General features: G+C 37.2%; 1 protein-coding gene across 1 annotated transcript in view; it reads left to right on the forward strand.

Moving 5' to 3' along the window:
• The window catches only part of LOC135207902 (uncharacterized), a 303,495-nt gene that overhangs the window by 106,798 nt on the left and 184,197 nt on the right, over window positions 1–12,500 (forward strand).

Genomic DNA, 12,500 nt, shown 5'->3' on the forward strand with positions numbered 1-12,500 from the left:
GGAACTATGTGTTCTGGCAAGGGGGGACCGGAGGTCCTAGGGGGACAAGAAGGTCCCATATGGAAGAGATTGGTGTGACTAATTTACTGATTAAGACTTTTACATATTGGGGGTTTAACTGAGTTAGTTTGTCTGTGTGACTTGATTTATTGTCTTTCCATTGTTAAATAAATGTTGTATTTTTGTAATGCAAGTCTCTCATTTGATGACCTGTTAGAATGGTGAGAGGTGGAGAGAGAGAGAGAGAGAGAGAGAGACAGAGAGAGAGAGAGGTCGCGAGCCATTGGTCGCTTGGAGAGAGAGATTGTCGAGAGAGAGATTGTGTGTCGGTTTGCCTGACTCTCGGGGTTCCACATTTACCAAATAAAAAACGAGATTAATATCTGCGTTAAACATATATAATATATATATATATATATATATATATATATATATATATATATATAATATATATATATATATATATATATATATATATCTAATGTCTTATCGCTTGGCGATAGACTTTTTGTTCTTTCCTTACGGCTGTCATCCGTAAGTAATGTTTGGTTCCTCTCATCTCCCTTGGATATCTTAGTAGAGAGGTTCTTTCTTGACTAGGAGATGATTCAAACAGGCTAGTTGAACAAGTTAACACTTTATTCTGTAACTCCATACTAGGAGATGCAGCTCGGTCGGACGACCGAGTATGTTTGATAGTTGGCGTGGAACTGCCATTCTAAAGCATCGCGTCGATAGCGGAACATTAGCTATCTAAGCAATTCATATAAAAACACATACGTAGTCTGCCGGCTCGGAAGTTACAAGTTTCCGGCGTAGGTTAACAGGTCAACCGCTTCCCATGGAAGTTGTTGTGCAAAGTTATCATAACATAAAAATGTTGACAAAGCTGTGAGCTAGATCAGGCTACTGCAGACAGCGCATAGCGTAATCTAGGTCTGCTTTGGTCACGTAGAACCCTCCTAATGCCATGACCCCAGGTCATTGGTTTATATTTACAGATCTTGTAAATTATATAATAATGTAATTATTACATTAGGCTCGGACTGCTACCTATTCAAGCCTTGAATAACAAAAAAAATTACTTGAAACATTGTCCATAGGAGCGTGCTCGTAACATACTAAGTGATTAAATGCATAAAAAGGTTCTTGTTTACATACCCTTGTTGGACATATTCATAAACAAGATAAATGCATGGAAATATAGATCCATGTTTGGTAATAATAATGATTATGTACCCAAAAATATAAAAAGGTAAAAATCAAAACATGTATATGATTAATATGATAACAGGTAACCTGATTAAGAATAATGGTTATAAAATAATATTATAGCATGATCATGGATAATTGTTAAAGAGTACTTGACACTCTTTGTAATAGATAAATATAATTGTACAATGGTATAACAATGTAATTCTGCAGAAATTCAATATATAGGGCTGATATTTTATTAGGTGCCCGAAAATACCTTTAGGAATATATTAATGTATAATATTGGGCTATGAATGCTTTATTAGGCGCCCTGGAGATACTTTACTGTTCAAATGCAAAGGCGTGAGTCATTCTTGTCCTACATTTTTGCCAGCAGCATACGGACCGCTTTTCACACACAACACAATTCCAGACAATTCCCTAGGCACGAACTGAAGTGGCCAAGTTCAGGCGGCCCTAAACGCAAACGACTTGAGTTTAACGGGTACGTCATCTAGACGGGCAGTACGTTCCCTTGGAGATCCTTCTGTTTACGCCTTAGCCTACGCCAAGCAAAGATGTTGACGGCGATAACCAATATGGCCGTCACGCTGAACACGGCTAGCAGAATGTAGTAGCGAAGATTTTCTCCACCTGCATAAGTCGATGACGCGTGGGTCATCTAGCAGTTGCGTCAGACGATGAGCTACTCGCGCGTTGTATGGGAGAGGTAGTGATGGGATGATTGTGGTAGCCACGTAGTTCGCGAAATACGCCTTCTCACGTATTATCGTGTTGACCCCTCTAACGGTATAGTTTGTAGATGTCCCCGTACAACCATCGGCTGCTACGAAGATAGGGGCATGGGCGGTGGATGTGTCCGACACACGACGTCGAATCCGGCCTTATCATAACGGATCCAGGAACCATTATTCATCCTGTAATTTGAATTTATTACCGGTAAAAGGGATAAAGTTTCCCCAGACAACCTTCGCTTGTATGAGAGAGAGAGCCGTTTAGCACTATGTCTAACTCACATGAATCCGTTGATATAGGATAGAATTCAAAAGAGTCGCTGTACAAATTTATTATTCATGGCTTCTGAACAGTGAGTGAGTTTATCTAAGTCTTTAATGACTGTAAATGATTTCTTATCAGAAGAAAACAGTACATGCCCCCGTTAAATTGGATATTACTGGATTTGAGTTATCCGTCATAAAAGTAGGAAACGGTGCTATTTTTGTATGATTGCCAAGCATCGGAAGAATCAAAGGAATTGTGATCATAATTCTATAAGTTTTTCAACGCTGACTGATATTAGGCTATAATAGAATTCTACTTTATGGGCATCTAATAAAGGAATATAACCTAGCTTTGGCTCCCGTCCGTTTTCCAAAGTTAACGTCAGATCTTTATAGGCATGAGGTAGGAGATAACACACCCTTTGTTGCTAACGTAATTGCTTCTACGTAAATCTTTTGACTTTTCAATAAATGTATAATTTTCACACGGATATGATCTATTTTCGAACTATAGTAAGCTAAAGTAGCCAGCAAATGTTGAACTTCCATGACCTGATCGATATTATTTGAATGTTCATCAACGATATTCATTATTTGATTGATCGAAGATAACTGGCTGCGAAGTTCTGATAAGGCCAGTTCCGTTTTGTGTTGCAAAAACTCAATTCTTTTATTTTGATTATTTATCTTGAGGCGATTTGAGATTCCTAAGCCTAGATTCGCAACTGATCCTAAGATGTTTAGTCCAGCTAGAATAAGCGGGTTGCGGCGTTCAAGAGTATTGTGCCGCACAGACCACATCAGCAGGTCACGAGCGAGCTCTCCTGCCTCGGCGGTTTTTATTTTGTATGTCATAAGACAACATTTCCGCGACGCTTAATGTTTGAGCTAGTGAAATCTCTGAGTTAGCATGAAAATTACGTTCATGCATTTCCTTAAGGGAAATACAAACCTCATCAGGTCATTCCTTAAGTAAGGACGTCATCTTCAGGTAAGAAAATAGCATGCATATCTACTTCGATAACAATATTACTTGACACGATGAATACATCATCGATTCTCTCGATAATCGAGCCATGATTAATTCTATGTCTTTAGTCCTAGCGCTCTTCCATACAACAAAGATGTCTGAATACACAATATCACTCCTAACAATACAGATTCATTTTTGAAAACCTGCAATGAGTAAAACAGATGTAATAACTCGCGTAAAAGAATGGTTTTACATACAATATGATTAATAGATATATATATATAATTTATTATACAAGTTTCATAATACAACCATTTTTTCCCTCACTCCATCTACCTTTCTTTAGATTCTGATATGTGCCAATGGACTATTCTCACATCAGTGGGTTTGGATACATTTTGAACCCTAACTCTATTGGCCGTTAAATTTTCTAAAATGTTAAACGGGCCTTCAACTTAGTGGTCAGTTTATAATTTAAACCTCTACGTACGTATACTTGTATGTATACCTGATCGCCCACGGCATATGTTCTAGTTGGCTTAGCTATTTTATCATGATTTTTTTTCATTATGATCTGTGCTTCTTCTAAATTCTTACGAATTATATATCGACTTATGCTTGCAATCCATAACATCCTTTAGAGGATTTGATAAATTAGTTGTAGGCTTTAAGATGTGGGAAAGGCGTTCGGGCCGGGATACCGTACAGTGCCTCGTGCGGTGTCATTTTAATAGACACATGATACGAGTGATTAAGTGTGCTTAGTACCGCAGTATGGCAATGTCCCAGTTGGGATCTGCCCCCCTAGGGTGACCCTTAAAATGTTTAAAACCTTACGATTTGCCCTTTCCACTAGCCCATTAGCTCTGGGTGATAGATCATGGTATTGATTTTCTTTTATACTAAGAATTCGCACAAGGAGTTAAGGAATGATATTGAACTCCCCGCCCGAGTCTGAGATAATGATGTGTGAATTCCATGTTTACAAATGTAGCACTCGTAAAACTTCCTAGCGCACTCGACCGCGGTTTTTTGTTTTAAGCGCTATAAGTTCTGTATATCGAGTCAAAGCGTCTATAATTACTAGAGTGCTTATTTCCTCTGTCTGACTCGTAAAATCCTGTTAATAAATCTAAATGTACTCTTTCAATGATTGATTTGGCACGGGTAAGCCCCTAGGCTGACAGGTGTCTTTCGTGTGCCCTTTGTATTCCTTGACAAGTGCGACATTTGCTATGTGCTTTTTTATATCTCTAAGCATCGTATGCCATAAAATAAGGATTTGGCTTTCTGGGTGACATCAAGGTATAACCCGGGTGTCCATGCAGTGGATTTTCATGCACCACTTTAATTTTACAGTGGTATGAGTGAGATAGGCACCACCACCTGGTTGTTATTCAACTGCGGTGTGTTGCGGGTTTTTCCTCGTCACGGATCTACACAGGATTTGTCCTGTAGGATATAATTCTGCTGGCTTATACTTTAGGTATTCTTTTTCCCTTCGGATTTCCGTTTAACGCAAATGATGATTTTTTCTATTTGCGGATCTTTTCTTTGTTCCGTCGGGTATAGTTCAGCACTCCAACCAGATCTTCCTGTTCAGATATAGTTTTAACAACGTGGGCATGGAGGTTGAGATATCTATTAATTCAGCTAATGGCTCGGTACAAGATGAAGAGGGGGTTGCGTGATAATGCGTCAGCAATGATATTTGCTTTCCCAGGTAAATACCCGATCCTCGCGCCAAAGTCCTGAATGATCATGTGCCCACCGAGGTTCGCTTGGGCTGTGACTAAAGCCTTTAAAGAAGTCGGTTAGGGGCTTATGATCAGTGAGAACTTGACGGGTAAACCGTATATTATGAATTTAAAGTGCCGAGTGAATTAACAATAGCGAGCCCTTCCTTGTCTATTACCGCATATTACTTTCGAGGTCTCAGTTTTACGTGAATAAAAAGCTATAGGGAAAAACTGTCCTATCATATTGTTGAAGCAATACCCCCACCTACTCCTAGGTCTGAGGCTTCCTGTTGCTATGAAAAATTCCTTGCCGAGTCAGGAAATTTTCAAGATATGAGAACTCCACAGTTCATCTTTCAATTTATCGAACGCCTGTTGATGACTTTCAGACCATACGAAAATCTACGCCCTTTTTTATAAGATCGGTTAGGGGAGCGGCTATGATTGAGTAGTTTTGCGATGAGCGGCGATAGTAACCGCTTGCATCCTAAAAATTGCTGTATTCCCTTGACGTTAGTAGGTATCGGAAAGTGACGGATAGCCGACACCTTATCGTGTACGACTTTAAGACCTTCACTAGAAACCGTTAAAACCTAGATAGACTAGTTCTGTTTTAAAAAATTCACTATACTTATCTTTACCCTTAAATTATGCTGCCTTAATCTTTGTAAACACAACTCCAATTTACGTAAATGCGCTTCTAATGTGTTGGAAAAGATTACTAAGTCATCCATGTAGGCATGTAGGATATCTCCCAACAAGTCTCCAAACCGACGTTTTTATCATAACGAGTAAAGTTATAGGAGCACAACGTAAAACCAAAAGGCATACGAAAAACAAAAATTCATAATTTCCCCTGGCTGTGCTGAAGGCAGTGTATGGGATGCTTTCTTGTTCCATCGAATCTGATGAAATCCTTTTAGTAAGCTAGGCTTGTGAAATATTTATTCTGCCTAGTAAAGATAGGATATCATCGGTACATGGTACTGGGAATCTGTCAGGGATTGTTTCTTCGTTTAAACGACGAAAATCTACGCATATCCGCCAAGTTTCGATCTTTTTTTCGTACTAATATTAACGAAAATTATAAGGGCTGTTTTGATTTCCTAATGATCCTTCCTTTAACATTTTACCTACGTTCCTCTGTATCTCATTCTGAAATTTCATAGGAAGTCGGTACGAAGGTACATAGATTATTTCTGTTTTTGTCCTTGACCTGATTTGATGCTCGATGACATCCGTTTTTTTCCTAAGGTTCCATCCGTAGTGAAAAACATCATGATATTTTAGTTAACAGATTCAAAATTTCTGCTAAGAATTTCTTCTTCTTGAATGTCCTGATTGATTTTGTTCTTTATAGATTGCAACAGGGTTTCATCCGCGACTGATTGGCGTGATTTTATCTCAGCTACGGTAAGATGCGATGTTATAAAAAAAACATTCGGGCATCCAGATATTTTGATTTTTTGTGGATTATCTAGTGTATTCAATGATTACAGACGGTCGATATTATTGTTGTTTGTGAGCCGACTGTAATACACGGCTTGTGTGACGGACTAAACAATCCGTGTGTTTTCAAGAGTTTTTTCGGAAAGGATTATGTTTCAGATCCTGGCAAGGTTCTTTTTACACGCACTAATATATTTGAAGTTACGTTAGCTCGAGAGTTTGCGTGCAAGCTGATATTACGGTGAGCGAGAGTTTCTGTTGGGTTTGCCTATTATTTCTTGGTTCATGAGACAGGTGATTGGTTCCCGTAATGTAAGTGACAACTCTGCCTGGCTCTTTATTAATCTAAAACTGATTTTAGGGTATTAGAGACCTATAGAATTTCCCTTTGATACACACGCCTGTTTTGCAGGTGCTAAGATAATATTTTGAGTGCCCATAAAGACGGGTATCCGATAATTACTGCGGGGATACATATTATGTTTTGTACAACGACAAAGTATCAGCAAACGTGCGCTTACCGACCTTGTACTGTACATGAGTTACGCCTACAACATTTAATTCATTATTCCCAATGCCTGAGAGCCTTATTCCGGACTTTTCTATAGGGAAAATTTGAAAAGAGTAAATGATAAGTCCTTAAATCCATTATATTATTACGTGGACTACCAGAAATCAAAGAAAAACAAAGTGAATGACTTATGTCCAAATTTACTGCATGTAAGGGTTGGTCGCAACTCGTTTTGACTAATATTGCATGAATTTGTTGCAAATCTACGGGAACCTGCACAGATTTTTTTGATTCGGCGTGTGTTTCATAGGAAAATCAATGTCTCACATGATCTGATAAATATGGCTTAAACTGATTATTTGATACAAAAGATGTTGATATTGAATAACCCCAACATCGCCCTCTCCCCCCTTGAAGTGAAACTAACGTGGTATTTTGTTTTGTTTATCACACCCTGAAATTCGCTTGCCCTTGCGAGTTCTGGCTAGACGGCCAGGAACAGAGGTTACCTGAAGCACGATTTGTTTGTTTCTGCTGTGTTTGCAGATTTTCCGTTTGTTGTTTCTTCTTATAGTACTGAGGACCTTCTTTTTATTTGCACGACACTGTTTGCGTGTTTGTAGCATTTTGCTGTTGATCCTCGAGTAGCAACGGTTTATATAATTAGTTTGAAACTATTTGTGTATTGAACAAAAACGCGTCCGAACAGTCTGAAATCATGTGACCTGGTCGTTTACAGTTAAACAAACCATCCCCCCTGCAACTTGATTTATTATGTACCACATTTACTTGTTGTGGCTTGTTCTCATTCTTTGCAAAAACTTGATGAGCGAAGGATCTAGGTCGGTACTTTAGACATGTGTTTTTTTTGATTGGTTTACACATCTAATTCCGTACTGTCGGGCTGCAATTTTTTATCAAAACACCCGTACTAAGCGCTTCAGGCAACATTACAGTGATAGACGTAAGGTATTATCAAACGATAAAATCTTTCACTTTGATTTTAGCACCCGCAACCCACCCCCCGGAGTTACTTAAACTATCCTGATATTCATTTAGCCGGTCGGCATTAGCGCCGCCCGCTCGACAACATTGAGCTGAGTCATGGCTTGGTTAAGGATATTTCTCAATGCCAATACTCATCTAAAGCCTCTTCACCCCCATACACGGCACGTATCTAATTTTGAACTCGTCCCATGTAAGCGCTTCTTGGAAAGAAACCCCCCTTAGATACGCACTTGCGTCGCCTTACAAAGTCAACGAAGCTCTTGGCCTCCTGTAATTGTACTGCTGGGTCCGGTGATGCTTTTTGCATTTAATGAGCGTCTACAGTAGATCCATGCCTCAACATTTTTGAGGCAGGAACCCATTGACCCGACCTTGAAAAGGGACAATTCGCTGACCTCGCGCTAACGAGAGTCACCCAGTTGGGGGTTGCCAGCCGAGTGGTTGCCATTTTCGGCTTTCACTTTTTTCTTATCACTTCTATTCCTTGCAATCCTATCAAAATATCTATAAGAGTACACTCGACCACTACGTAAACGCATAAGCAATGTACTGTATAAGTGTGTTTTATAATAATAGGAAAATCCCCCAAAAGATACAAAAATACAGACATATGATCAATATTATACGGAGAAATTCCTGCAAGAAACGGTTAATGACAAACGAGAAAAGAAAAAAATTAATCTGCGGGCGAGAACCTCGTATTTGAAGATTGGTTCTGTAATGGAGGAAGATTAATATGGCGAACAATCACCCCCAGGATTAAACTGGACGATTGAAACTCTTGATGAACAACACTTCACTGAGAAAGACCTGAATAGATAAAAAATGGTACTTAGTCTCCAGATTATATTGCGAAGGATTGTTGAACATGGGATGACGTCTCGCGTCGGAAGTCGTGATGACGTCCACGGTCTTCTCTCGGTGCGCTATGCTCTGGGAAGTCCAAGATTGATGACGTCACAGCCTCCGTCCTTGCACTACTGCGTATAGCTGTCCACTCTGCGTCCTTGCTCGTGAACGGGTGATGTTCCCTGTGTTTGTTTTCTTCTTTCCGTTGATGTTCAATGCTGCTCTTCGTCCGGTGTAGATTCTCGAGATAAGTGACAACAGTTGCTCAAACGTCAGTGTTAAATGCCCCCTTGTATTCCTCTCGATGAAGGACATAGTTGCGTCTTCATAACTGTTGCGTTTGATTGAAGATCCCGTTTTTCCTCTGTTTCGTTTGATGTTGAAAGGTGGGAGTTTAGTTCTTGTAAGACCTTCGTCGGCTGATATGGGTCTTGTTTTTAATTATGTTTCTTCGTTTTATACGCTGCCACCACTTCTAATGTCTTTATCGCTTGGCGATAGACGTTTTGTTCTTTTCCTTACGGCTGTCATCCGTAAAGTAATGGTTTGGTTCCTTCTCATCATCTCCTTGGATATCTTTAGTAAGAGAGGTTCTTTCTTGACTAGAGGAGATGATTCAAACAGCTAGTTGAACAGTTTAACAACTTTATTCTGTAACTCCATACTAGGAGATGCAGCTCGTCGGACGAACCGATATGTTTGATAGTTGGCGTGGAACTGCCATTCTAAAGCATAGCGTCGATAGCGGAACATTAGCTATCTCAGCAATTCATATAAAAACACATACGTACCCTAGTTCTGCCGGCTCGGAGTTACAAGTTTCCGGCGTAGGTTAACAGGTCACCGCTTCCCATGGAAAGTTGTTGTGCAAAGTTATCATAACATAAAAATGTTTACAAAGCTGTGAGCTAGATCAGGCTACTGCAGACACGCATAGCGTAATCTAGGTCTGCTTTGGTCACGTAGAACCCTCCGAATGCCATGACCCAGGTCATTTGGTTTATATTTTACAGATCTTGTAAATTATATAATAATGTAATTATTACTTATATATATATTATATTATATATACATAGTACATATATATATACATATATAATATACATATATGTGTGTGTGTGTGTATCATATGTATGTGTAGATATGTAAAGAGAGAGAGAGAGAGAGAGAGAGAGAGATGGGGTGGGGTGGGTGAGACGAACCACTCCAAACAAGACGTGCTTTCGCTGCAACACATCGACCTACGCAGAATTTAATAAAACGCCACTGCCTTGATCCAAGGTATGCTAAGTCACAGCTAAGGCTAGATATTCCCTGGTAAAGAGCGTCTCCTTAGTGTACATATCAGGCTATTTCATTGTCCCGTGTCTCTGTTCCTGTTTAGTTCATTAAGGAAGACTATCTGGTGAAGATTGAGTAAGTGAATAAAGATCTGCTGCAGGCTTGATATTATCCTTCCTGGAGAATGTGTAGTACATTTATTTTTCTTATTTTTTATTATTATTTTTGTTACGTTTTTGTTTAATTGCTCGCGTACGCACTATGTCCGGGCGTCAATACTCTAGATGTTCTGTGTGACGCCAGTTTTTCAGTCGCCATAAATCAATGAATCAAACTCATTCTGTCACAACGTGAAGGTATTATAAGAAAGTTTCGAGAAGGCAAGTTTCAGAGTTCATTAATATAAGAATATCGTATTTACTAAGAACACAAAATGCTGCGTGTCCCTATCTTTCTTCTTTCTGTATTTTAGCAGCTGTTTATTGTTAGTTATTTATTATATATTTTACTACAAATAATTTTACAGTATTAGTAGTAATAATAATTTTGTAACATGGACAATATTAAGTAAGTGAGAATTGCGTAAGTAATAAATAGAGACTTAAGTGATAATACTTTAACATGAATCTTAAGTGATATTACTTTAGCAATAATAATCTTAAGTGATAATACTTTAACATGAACTCTTAAGTAAGTGAGAATTACTGAAACAATGGATATAAACAGTAATTCCAGAGCTGCGCTATAATTATTCCATATAACGTATTCCACGGACAATCCTTCACAAACAAGGATGAGTAGCCTACCTTATGACGTAACTCCTTCAGTATTGTCTCAAAGTATCTCTCTCTGACTAACGAGTCCTTGAATGACGCTTCAAAGAAAACCGGCTCGATATCGACCCATCCAAAGAAAACGGTCGACATCGATATTCTGTCGAAGGTGGAAGTTTATTTATTTATTTATTTATTTATTTATTTATTTATTTATTATTATTATTATTATTATTATTATTATTATTATTATTATTATTATTATTATTATTATTATTATTATTATTATTGTTATTATTTTCGACCTTCAAAGACAAGATACTAGAGGTACTGTGATGCTGATTTTGTGTGACATGATTCTGTTCCTTAACCTTTAAAAAAATTGTTTATTAAGTGTTCATTGTTCTGATTATTTTATATGTTTAGATGTTTGAACGGATCATATTTATATCTTTTATTACCAATCTCTTCTGTTTGTTTTCCCTCTATTTTTTTTCAAGTATGTTTTTTCGCCACTAAAGTTTGTGCATTTCTTTACTTTAAAAAAATTAATGTCTCATTAGAACTAGTAAATTTAAATGAAAATTCATATAGATCATTTATTATATGAACTATGTAAGTTTAAATGAGAGTTGATATATATAAAACATATATAAAAACTATGTAAATTTGAATGAAAGTTGATATAAAACATATATAAGAACTATGTTAGTCGATATAAAACATGTATAAGAACTATGTAAGTTTAAATAAAAGTTGATATAAAACATATATAAGAACTATGTAAGTCTAAATGAAAATTCTTATAAAACATATATAAGAACTATGTAAGTTTAAATGAAAGTTGATATAAAATATATATAAGAACTATGTTAGTCGATATAAAACATGTATAAGAACTATGTAAGTTTAAATAAAAGTTGATATAAACATATCATAATGAACTATGTAAGTCTAAATGAAAATTCTTAAAAAACATACATAAGAACTATGTAAGTTTAAATGAAAGTTGATATAAAATATATATAAGAACTATGTTAGTCGATATAAAACATGTATAAGAACTATGTAAGTTTAAATAAAAGTTGATATAAAACATATATAAGAACTATGTTAGTTGATATAAAACATATATAAGAACTATGTAAGTTTAAATGAAAATTCATATAAAACATATAAGAACTATGCAAGTTTAAACGAAAATTGATGTAAAACTTATATAAGAACTATGTAAGTTTAAATGAAAGTTCATATAAAACAAATATAAAAGCTATGTAAGTTTAAATGAAAATTCAATATAAAACATAATATAAAAACTATGTAAGTTTAAATAAGATCAAATATAACAAGCAACAAATGCGGCTGTATTGAGCCGCAGCCCATGAATCTTTCAGCCACGGTCCGGTGGTGGCCTGTGTTATTGCCACCTATGGCATTGCCAGACGCACGATCATGGCTAACTTTAACCTTAAATGAAATAAAAACGACTGAGGCTAGAGGGTTGCAATTTGTTATGATTGATGATTGGAGGGTGGATGATCAACATACCAATTTGCAGCACTCTAGCCTCAGTAGTTTCCACTTACTCGGGGAGTAAGCTTACAATCTACTTTGTTGTTGTTGTTGTTGTTGTTCTTGTTGGGGGTGTAGGAAAGGTCCATGGAAGAGCCTAAAAAGGTCTGAAAAAGGAGTTTCGCATTG

The sequence above is a fragment of the Macrobrachium nipponense genome, chromosome 11 (genome assembly GCF_015104395.2).
Source record: "Macrobrachium nipponense isolate FS-2020 chromosome 11, ASM1510439v2, whole genome shotgun sequence".
Classification (NCBI taxonomy): Eukaryota; Metazoa; Arthropoda; class Malacostraca; order Decapoda; family Palaemonidae; genus Macrobrachium; species Macrobrachium nipponense.